Genomic DNA, 12,294 nt, shown 5'->3' with positions numbered 1-12,294 from the left:
CAAAAATAATGCACGAGATTGTATTTTCAAATAAATAAATAAAACATACGCGGTCCAGCTAGATTTTCGCCGTAGAATGGTGTCGTTTCATAATCAGTGCAAAACATAACGTGGATGCTTAAACATGGCTGATGCAAACACTCTATTTTTCTTAAATATTATAAGTAATTGAAACTAGGTTATTTTCACTGACGTACAAAACCTTTTTACAGAATAAATATAATTTAATCTTTTATAACATATAGTTAGTATTATTTTATTATATTACTAGTTGATGCTATTATAAAAACTTACAGTTACTAACTTTGTACGTAATTTGATTTTTTTATAGTACCGTTAGTGCATATAATTTAAATTTTATCCTAACATCCTCTTTGGCTAGAGCTACAGACGTACTAGTATTTTTTACTTACTGATTTCCCTTTATTTTATTTTAAATTTTCAAGAGAACACACAAGACAGCTGTGGGCATATACGATGTATGTGTGTTTTGTTGTCATTTGACAAATCACAACCAAAGTTTAAAAATTGAGAGGTCCCATTTTGCATGTTCTAATGTGGATAAATGTAGTCTCTCTGTACTTTGTTTGTTATTAATATTCCCTTCGAATTGCCCCACGGACACCCTCGAGCAGAACATTAAGACACAGTTATATGTATATATAATTCTAGTTTATGATAAATGTTAGTACTATATTTATTACTTATTAGTATGAATACTGATTTTCATCACTAAGTTCATAGAGAGATCTTTCACGAGAGAATAATTCAAATGTTTTTCTTCCTACTTTTAATTATCCGGAGTCCCAAAACCACTAGCTCGATTAACTCGGGTTCATGCCTAATAAAGTCCATTATGAGAGATTTTAGCACTCCCCTAAAAGGGTTGGACTCTATTTTCAAGATTCAAACCTCAAATCTATCGTTACTGATGTTTAGGAGACAAAGAACTTTCACTAAAAATATTTGATAAAGAAAACTTTAAAATTTCACCATACCCCTTGATGGTTCAATCGTTCAAACGTATATTCTCTGGGTGTATAAGAGACGAAGAAATCAAAGAAATATCGAGGTGTCCATAGATTTATGTCCTTTTCTCCGAAAGATTTTTCAAAAGCGTATTTGTCCATGAAAACTAATAAATTTTTGATGATTTTCTGTACTCACAAAACTTCAATATTTTTTCAAGTGAAATACACGTGCAAACATAATTTTAAATTTCGAATACTATTTTTAAACTTAACTTCAAATGCTGATTATTTTTAAAAATTATAATTTTTATGTCAGAAACGCCTACCTATAGCCTTGAGGCACTAAGAAAAGTATCACAAAATAGGTGTAGGTTCAACACTCACCTTCTCATTCTTCTTCTATCCCAATCCTCATTGTTTACGTGCTCAAACATTAAGTAAGTACTGAAAAGAGGATTAGGAAAAGGGAAAAAGAGTTAGATAAAAGTTTATGAACTAGTATTAAAATCCATAACCAAAAAAATGAGATCAATTAAGTACTGTATCTTCTTATTTGATATCTTAAACTTTGTAAGTTCACCGACTTTACTTCGATAGTCTCTTTTAAGGGGGCGGAGCGAGTGTCAGGCATTATTCTTTCAGTAAATTAAAGCAACCATCTAATATGAAGAATATCATTCAATAAATTCACATTAATGTAAATCCAGAGATGCTGTTGCGCGGTCAAAAGAAAGAGAAAAGTTCAAAATATTAAAAATTTATAATTTTCAAACTCTTCAAGTTGCCATTAACGTTTGAAGTAGACATTGTTAGAATCGCATATTGGTCGAGTAAATGGAATTTAGTAAAATTGACAATCATAGGATTTTATACGGGTAAAATCGAATTCAGAATTTGACCGAGCATCCAATACGATAATTTGGGATCGAGAGATGGTGATAAAATCCCGAAGATCGGTTCCAGGCTTACCGAATTAGTCATCGGAACCACCAGACTTGCCTTCGAGTTTATCGAGGTCATAACCGGTCCCGGTCATAACGGTCTCAAGGAATATATTGCCAGCTTATCCGACAGGGGTCAAAAATTCATGTAACTAATTGGGCATTACAGCGAAAATCACGAAACATACCAAAAAAGGGACCAACAGTCAACAAATCTAGGACCTTTTTTTACCTTTTATGAAATAATAATAGAATAATACCTTAAAAAGTAAGTTCCCCTAATATACAAAAGGGGTCCTCACAATTCATGGAAGACATTGTAACATACACTCATAAGCAATGTATTACTGTTATCCTCTAGATTCTTATTCTTTGTTATCTTGATGTCAATCAAAGTATATTCAGCTCAAGGGTGGTGAGCTTTCCTAGGCCGAAATTACCCAATCCGTGTGGTTTGCAGTTAATTTACTGTTATTTATTTCAATTGCAATCTAATTTATCATTTAGTATCAAGTTAATCCGCATATCCTTTAAACCACTAACAAATTCAATTGTTATCCGATTTCGAGGGTAAACAGTTTGGCGCCCACCGTGGGGCTAAGGACAATAACGGCAATTTGATACGAATCATCATAACACACCCCATTTTATACTTGTTCTTTGAAGTGTTTCTCATTTCAGGTCAGGATCGAAATGTCAAACCCACAGTCAATCCCTCTAAACATAGACACGGAATCCGGCCACCACGGTAGGAACAACAATGTAGCGCTTGGTAACGAGGAAACACCGGTCTATCTTGGTAGAATCCCGGTGGTGGTTCCCATCGACGCCTGTTCGCATATGGCCATCGACACAAACCAGTTCACCAACCCCGAAAACAACATGCGTAGGGAAGTACATTCGATTGCCCAAAACACTTACTACGGAGAAAATGATGGGATCAGCCTGCGTATGATCTTCGAAATACTACAGGTTCAATAGACGGCGATAACTCAATTGCAGAATCAAGGTCGAACACTGAGCAGGAATGAACCCGAACTCCCCCATGAAGCCATCCGTAGAAACGAACCAATCTAAAAAAAAACGAGCGAGAGTGAATTGGGGACTAACCTCAAAATTACTCGAAGAATTGACGGAACATGTAGAAACAGGGGAAAAGAAAATCGAAGTCGGTGATAAAAAGGTGAAAACCTACAATTCCAGGGTCGACCAAATCCCAGGAGCACCCCGATATTTAAGGGCATGGATTCCAAGAAATTTATTCAAAGGCCTTTTCCCCCGAGCACGGCTCCGAAGCAGGAGCACCCCCGATATTGAAGGGCATGGATTCCAAGAAATTTATTCAAAGGCCTTTTCCCCCGAGCGCGGCTCTGAAGCTGATCCCCAAAAAGTTTCGCACGCCCTAAATTCCTAAGCACAACGGAACGACCGACCCAAGCGAGTATGTAACCTCTTATACATGCGCCATCAAAGGGAACGATTTGGAAGACGATGAGATCGAGTCTGTCTTGTTGAAAAAATTCGGAGAGACCCTGTCAAAGTGAGCTATGGTATGGTAGCACAACCTTCCTCCTAATTCTGTTGACTCGTTTGCTATGCTTGTAGATTCCTTCGTAAAAGCACACACCGGTGCTATAAAGGTCGAGACCAGGAAGTCAGACATTTTCAAAGTAAAGCAGAGGGATAACGAGATGCTTAGAGAGTTCGTTTCTCAATTCCAGATGGAACAGATGGATTTTCCCCCGGTCACGGGAAATTGGTTCATTCAGGCTTTCACCCAAGGACTCAACATTCGAAGCTCATTGGCTTCACAACAGTTGAAACATAACTTGGTAGAATATCCAGCCATCACCTAGAACGATGTCCATAACCGTTATCAATCAAAAATAAGGGTCGATGATGACCAACTCGGGACCCCTTCCGGATCCGTACATCCCGTCAGGATCACCGACCAAGTCAAGAGAGGCACCGATCACGAACCTAGATCAAACCGGGATCGGTATCAACCGTACAATAGGGACCGGAGAAGCAATGGATCCGGGCGAAACCCTATGAGAAATTAAAGAAGGAATGGCCGAGGGCTAATGGGCAAAAACAGCTTCGACAGGCCCATCAGGCTTAAAGAAGACCGAGGCTATCAGAGTATAATTTCGGCGTCAATGCCTATGCTATCGTGTCAACCATCGGACACATAAAAAATACCAAATGGCCTCGGCCTTTGCAATTCGATCCAGCACAAAGGGATCCTAACCTTATATGAAAATATCACGGCACGCACGGTCACAGAACAGAAGACTGTTGACAATTAAGGGAAGAGGTAGCCCGGTTGTTCAACAACGGGCATCTCCGAGAATTCCTAAGTGATCGGGCCAAGAACCATTTCAGGAATAGAGTTTCGAATAAACGAACCGGACCAGAAGAACCTCAACACGTCATAAACATGATCATCAGTGGGGTAGACGTTCCCCAGGGACCGATGTTGAAGCGCACCAAACTTCCCATCACAAGGGAAAAACGGACTCGATATTACCTACCGGAATGGAATTTGTTGTACAATGACAAAGATACAGAGGGGATCACACAGCCCCACAATGATGCACTGGTAATATCGATATTGATAAATAAATATGGAATTAAACGTGTGTTGATTGATCCAGGTAGCTCAATCAACATCATCAGATCGAGGGTCGTGGAACAACTCGGCCTACAAGGTCAGATCGTACCTGCAGTCTGAATCCTAAACGGGTTCAATATGGACTGTGAGACTACTAAAGGGGAAATAACATTATCAGTAAACGTCACCAGAACCATTCAGGAAACCAAGTTCAATGGAAGGCCATGGATTCACAACATGAGAGCAATACCCTCGACATTACACCAGGTGTTGAAATTTCCGACACCCGAAGGAACTAAAATAGTGTACAGGGAACAAACGGCAGCAAGAAAGATGTTCGCAGTCAATGATGTGATCTCAACATCCACTCTCAATATATCTCAAGGTACGGATCCAGTGATAAAAAATAGTGCCAAATAGAAATTACTGATACCAACCTCGACTGAATTGGAGGAGCAGGGAATATACGAGGGTGACGACTACAGAGTCCTCAGGTCTTTCATAACCCCCGATGATTTCGACACTACAAAATCAACGGTCGAGGAACTGGAGCAAGTCGTACTAAGTGAACACTTGCCCGATCGAAAGGTATACCTAGGCACGGGGTTACACCCCGAGCTCAGAAAAATTCTTATTCAATTTCTTATAGCTAACAAAGATTATTTTGCTTGGTCCCACCTCGAAATGAAAGGGATACCACCGAAAATAACCACTCACAAGCTAAGCTTGGATCCAAAGTTCTACCCGGTCAAGCAGAAAAGGAGGCCCCAGTCCGAGGTCAAACATGCTTTCATCAAGGATAAGGTATCTAAACTCCTTAAAATAGGGTCCGTTCGGAAAGTTAAATACCCAAATTGGTTAGCAAACGTAGTGGTAGTTCCGAAAAAGGGAATAAATTAAGAATGTGTATAGACTATAAGGATTTGAATAGAGCATGTCCCAAGGACTCCTTTCCATTGCCCAACATCGATCGCATGATCGATGCCACGGTCGGCCACGAGATCCTCAGTATTCCCAATGCCTACTCCGGGTACAACCAAATACGGATGAACCCGAATGATCAAGAAAAAACCTCCTTTATCACTAAATACAGAACATACTGCTATAACGTAATGCCATTTGGGTTAAAAATAGTCGGTGCCACTTACCAACGCCTAGTAAACCGGATGTTCGAAGAACAAATAGGAAAATCAATGGAAGCTTATATTGACGATATGTTGGTTAAGTCCCTGCGAGTAGAGTACCATTTAAAACACTTGCCGGAAACCTTCAACGTATTGAAAAAATACAACATGAAGCTGAACCCGAAAAAATGTGCGTTTGGAGTTGGATCGTGTAAATTCCTCGAATTCATGGTATCCATCCGGGGAATCGAGATTAACCCGGATAAGATCAAAGCCATCGAATATATCACAGTTGTAGATAACGTAAAGGTCGTGCAGAGGCTAACCGGACGCATAGCCGCTCTAGGGCGATTCATCTCGAGGTCCTCCGATAAAAGTCACTGATTCTTCTCATTATTAAAGAAAAAGAGTAACTTCTCATGGACTCCGGAATGCCAACGGGCCTTGGAAGAGCTCAAGCAATATCTATCGAGCCCGCCGCTGCTTCATATGCCGAAGATAGACTAACAACTATACCTATATTTGGCGGTCTCGAAAATAGCAGTAAGTGGCGTCTTGGTCCGGGAAGAAAAAGGTACGCAATTCCCAATTTACTATGTTAGCAGAACTTTAAGTGGGGCCGAAACTAGATATCCTCACCTGGAGAAATTGGCGCTTGCCTTGCTAAGTGCCTCTAGGAAGTTGCAACCGTATTTTCAGTGCCACCCCATACGTGTTATGACTACTTACCCATTGAGAAATATAATGCATAAACCCGAACTCTTGGGATGATTAGCCAAGTGGGTCGTTGAGGTCAGCAGGTACGACATTGAATATCGACCCCGAACCACTATTAAATCCCAAATTCTGGCAAACTTTGTGGACGATTTTATGCCGGCGCTGGTACCCGAAGTCAAAAGAGAGTTATTGTTAAACTTGGGGACTTCTTCGGAGATCTGGGCCCTCTTTACAGATGGGGCCTCGAACGTGAAGGGTCCGGGCTTGGAATCATTTTAAAACTACCAAATGTCAATGTAGTTAGACAATCTATTAGAACTATAAGATCGACTAACAATTAGGCCGAATATGAGGCCATGACTGCAGGTCTCGAACTAGCTAAAAGTTTAGGGGTAGAGGTGATCGAAGCTAAGTGCGATTCACTCCTTGTGGTAAACCAAGTTAATGGGACCTTCGAAGTAAGAGAAGAACGAATGCAGAGATACCTAGATAAATTACAGGTAACACTACACCGGTTCAAGTAATGGACTCTACAACACGTGCCGCGAGATCAAAACATCGAGGCTGATGCCCTCGCTAATTTGGTGTCGTCGGTAGAAGACAATGAGTTCAATTCAGGGGCAGTCATACGGCTAATAAAATCGGTAGTCGAATAGGTCCATGCCGAAATAAACACAACAATCCTAACATTGGATTGGAGAAACAAATGCATAGAATATCTGAAATCCAGAAAATTAAACTCTAATCCAAAGGAATCGAGGGCCCTACGTACGAAGGCGGTCCAGTTTAGTTTGTCCGAGGATGGAACCTTAGTCAGAAGAATGTTCTATGGACTGATCGTGATATGTTTAGGACTAGGAGATACCGAATACGTTTTGAGGAAAATTCACGAAGGCACCTGCGAAAATCATTCAGGTACCGAAGCACTGGTCCGAAAAATAATCAGGGCCGATTACTACTGGGTCGACATGGAAAAAGATGCAAAGGAATTCGTACGAAGATGTGATAAATGCCAAAGGAATGCTCCGATGATTCATCGAGCCGGAGAGCTACTACATTCAGTCTTATCACCATGGTCATTCATAAAATAGGGGATGGACATCGTTGGCCCGCTTCCACAAGCACCCGGTAAGGCCCAATTTATTTTGTTTATGACTGACTATTTTTCTAAATGGGTGGAGGCCCAGGAATATGAGAAGGTCAGGGAAAAGGAGGTCATTGATTTTATTTGGGACCATATCATATGTCGGTTCAGAATACCGGCCGAAATCGTATGCGATAATGGGAAACAGTATATTGGCAGCAAAGTAAGCAAGTTTATCGAAGACCATAAGATCAAAAGGATCTTATCAACTCCCTACCACACTAGTGGGAACGAACAAGCAGAATCAACCAATAAAACCATAATCCAAAACCTCAAAAATAGGTTGGTCGACACCAAAGAAAAATGGAAGGAAATCCTGCCCGAAGTCTTTTGGGCATATCGTACAACTTCTAAGTCTTGTATCGGGACCACCCCGTTCTCACTGATTTATGGTGCCGAAGGTCTGATACCGATCGAAGTCGGAGAACCGAGTCTCAGGTTTCGATATGCTACCGAAGAAGCAAATAACGAGATCCTGAACATAAGTCTGGAACTACTAGATGAAAGACATGATGCCGCCCTCATTCGAATGGCGGCCAAGAAACAACGAATCGAGAGATATTACAATCAAAGAGCCAACCTTCGACACTTCAATGTATGAGACTTGGTATTGAAGAAGGTCACATTAAACAGTCAAAATCCTAACGAAGGAAAACTGGGACCGAATTAGGAAGGCCCGTACCAGATTATTGAGATCACCGAAAAGGGTCGTACAAACTCAGAACAATGAACGTTGGACAATTACCGAATAACTAGAACATAATCCACTTGAAGCGATATTATTACTAAGGTACGACCCCGACCATCTTGTTTTACTAAGCTACATTTTTAACTAACACCTTCAGGTACCCAACATAATTCTTTAGGCCTGAAAGCATGCGTTGCACTCTTTTTCCCCTTGATCCGATTTTGTCCCAAATGGATTTTTCGGCAAGGTTTTTAACGAGGCAACAATGAAATCGTGCTAACTTAGAGTCGAAGTCAACAATATTCGAGGCTTATCTACGACAAACCCCGAACACTAAGGGGCATAATTCGGGGGGAATGATTTTTGATTCTTGTGCTCGAACAATCTAGGGTCACTCAATAATAAGATTTTCTGTAGAGGCCAAATGATCGATTGGACTGTGCCCACATAGATCACTCGAGCCCGGACACAAAATACAAGTTTAACTTTTTATACTACGCACAAAATTGAAAGGAAGTTTATACCTTTTGAATAAAAATTCATGTCCTCTCAAAGATTGTTTCATTTGGTTCCCCGAAGACATCGAGCCCAAGAGCCACTTCACTCGGGGACTGCCACTTAGGCATTGCCAAAATTAAAAGGCTAAAGCCATTCCGGGTTAACGAAGCCCGATGGCACAAAGCTTATTTAGCAATGCCCGAATTAAAAGGCTACGGCCATTCTGGGTTAACAAAACCCGAAGGCACGAAGCTTATTTAGCATTACCCGAATTAAAAGGCTACGGCCATTCCGGGTTAACAAAACCCGAGGGCACAAAAGCTTATTTGGCATTTTCCAAATTAAAAGGCTACGGATATTCCGGGATATAATAACCCAAGGGCACAAAAGGTTATTTGAAATTGCCCGAATTAAAAGGCTACGGCCATCCCAGATATAAACACCTGAGGGCACGAAGCTTATTTAGCATTGCCCGAATTAAAAGGCTACGGCCATTCCGGGTTAACGAAACCCGAGGGCACGAAGCTTATTTAGCATTGCTCGAATTAAAAGGCTACGACCATTCCAGGTTAACGAAACCCGAGGGCACGAAACTTGTTTAGCATTGCCCGAATTAAAAGACTACGACCATTCTGGGTTAACAAGACCCGAGGACACGAAGCTTATTTGGCATTTTCCGAATTAAAAGGTTACGGACATCCCAGATATAAAAGCCCGAAGGCACGAAGCTTATTTAGCATTGCCCGAATTAAAAGGCTACGGCCATTCCGGGTTAACGAAACCCGAGGGCACGAAGCATATTTAGCATTGCCCGAATAATAAAGGCTACGGCCATTTCGGGTTAACGAAACCCGAGGGCACAGAGCTTATTTTGCATTTCCCGAATTAAAAGGCTACGGCCATCCCGGGATATAAAACTCGAGGGCACAAAGGTTATTTAGCATTGCCCGAATTAAAAGGCTACGACCATTCCGGGTTAACGAAACCCGAGGACATAAAATTTATTTGGTATTGCCCGAATTAAAAGGCTACGGCCATCCTGGGATATAAAAACCTGAGGGAATGAAACTTATTTGATATTGCCCGAACTAAAGGTTAAGGCCATTTCGGAGTTAACAAAACCCGAGGTTACAGGATTTAACGAAAACCTGAGAAAAACATACTTTCGGCAAGTCATATACTAAAAAGTATAAGTATTTCGGGAAATGTTCCCAAACATTCCGGATCCCGCGATGCCTTAAGAGATTATGAAATCGAAGGCAAAGCCTATTCGGAATACCGAACATGACTATTTAATGCTAAGGAATTCTAATCTTTGCAAAAACATAAAAAAGAAAAGCAAAGGAAGAACTCGGGAAATATAAAAAAGAAATTGAAAGTTTGTATTTATGATGTATGTCTTTACAAAGGCCGAGCAGCCTTAACACAAAGTACTAAGTACAAAAAGAAATAAAATCAAACAGAAGCAGCCTGATCTTGGTCGGAGCCTACCTCGTCACCGGGATCCCCGGGGGTCTTCTCCATCATCGAACCCGCTTGAGTCCTCGGAATCCTCCTCCTCCTCAGGATAGGCCAGCTTCATGTCCTCGACTTCGAGCACCTTGGCATCCTTGATCTCGACCGATAAGTCAAAACCCCAAGCGTGAACTTCCTCGAAGGCCTGTCTTCGAGATTGCCACTTCATATGCTCGGCTATATTTTTTTATTGTTCTTGAGCAACCTCGGCATCAGCCTTATACTGGGCCACCATTTCAGCAGCTTCGTACTTGGCCACGTCGACCTCTGACTTGGTCGTTTTAAGCTCCTCGACCAGATTATCTCGATCTCAGACTATCGAACCGAGGCGAGATTGGAGCACTTCAAACTTTTTTGTCTGAACCTCGGCCCTTTCCTTTGCCACTCTTAGTTGGATTTCAGTTAAGTTAGTTGTGCCCGAATAGCCTCTTTTTTCGAAGCCAAATGATCCATTTTGTCTCTCCATTCATTAGTCTGAGCTTTGACTACATCCATTTCAGCTCGGAGCTGAGCAATCCGATCGAGTTTTTACTGCACCTGCGGATTCTGACCATCAGTCAGTGATTCAAATTCATCATCACTTACTTCGAAAACTTTTACCTTATTGACCAAGTCAGCATGATCCTTCCGAGCCTCTTCCAGCTCAGCACAGAGGTTCTTAGTCTCCCCTTCGAGCTGCTCACTAAGAAGTTTAAAGGCGTCTCTCTTCTCAGTAAGCTCTCGAACTCCAGCTTCGAGTTGTTTCAGGTCATCCCGGTACCTAAAAAAGCTTCACAATGAAGCACCGAAGCTTACGAACAAGAAAATAAACGCTAAGTCATCTGCGAAATAATCTAAGTGTAAATTAAAAATTCACTTAGGAAAGTAGAAAGTTACCCAATTCAGCACCTGTTACGCTTCGTTAAAAAGGCAGGGTGCATCCATCTCGTTCATCTTAGTTTGATCATCTGGCACCGAAGATAGCTGGCCACCCCCTATGGGGGTGGAAAGAACTGATGCATTTCCAATCAAGATATGCACTCGGGGCAGGAAATCGATCGACCAATTTCTGGCTCGATGAAGGCCCGCTTGCCTTAGAGGGCGAGCTCTTCCTCAGTATCTCTAAATCACCAAATCCAATGGCGTCCTCCGTGGTCGTCGAATCCATACCGTCGAAAAACCCACGGAAGGGGTCGTTCGATCTATGGGCCCCCTCGATGGGGCATTCTTTTGCTACTTGGTCCTTGTTAAATATCGATTCTGTGAATGAGGGCGACTCGACAAACTCTATCAGGTCGATTGCTTCCTGCGGGGCTTTTCCCGCATCTCGGGAAGCCTTAGCTCCTGCCTCCACCTCGTCCTCCCCGATATGATGAAAATTGGCCTCACCTCCACCTGGTTCGGAGGCCCCTTGCCTTTCGAGATGTGACGACATATTGGCCAACAGGTCAAAGGCTTCTCCTTCCCCCTCGGACTCATCCCTCAATAAATAGAGTAAGTCCGAGGACAGTGCTCGACCACTGGTGCTTCCCTTGGGTTTACGTGCCAATATTTTCTTTGGCTTCTTCTTCTCAGGGCCCGGAGAACTCGGAGCCTTTTTCCCTTTCTTCTCTTTATCTTGCCCTAAGGTAGGGGGCTCGGTGAAGATATCGATATCATCGGATGGAGGCCTCATCTCGACATCTTTTGGTAAACCTACAAAAAAGAAGTAAAAGCAAGTCAGAAATCGATAACGCGAAAGGGAAATCAAAGTCACTTGAGAAAACTCTTACAATGGGAACGAGCCTCCCATCGGCCCTTCGAGAGCTCGCGCCACGAACACTCAGAATAAATCTTTATTTCACGATGCCCTCGACCCATTCCTTAAGTCGAGGAATCGCATCCGGCATCCGAGCAACAGCTGCACCACCACAAAATATAGATGGGAGAGAAGGAAAAGAGAAGAGCAACGAACGAAATCTTAAAAGCGAGCTTATACTTACGTTTCATATTCTATTTCTCAGGAAATGACATATGCTCGGCTGGGATCAAATCCGAGGTCTTCACTCGGACAAAATGACCTAACCAGCTTCGGTCCCGATCTTCATCGATGCTGAAAAACGG

Source organism: Nicotiana tomentosiformis, chromosome 11 (genome assembly GCF_000390325.3).
Source record: "Nicotiana tomentosiformis chromosome 11, ASM39032v3, whole genome shotgun sequence".
In the NCBI taxonomy this organism is placed as follows: Eukaryota; Viridiplantae; Streptophyta; class Magnoliopsida; order Solanales; family Solanaceae; genus Nicotiana; species Nicotiana tomentosiformis.
Note: the sequence above shows the minus strand (reverse complement) of the source record.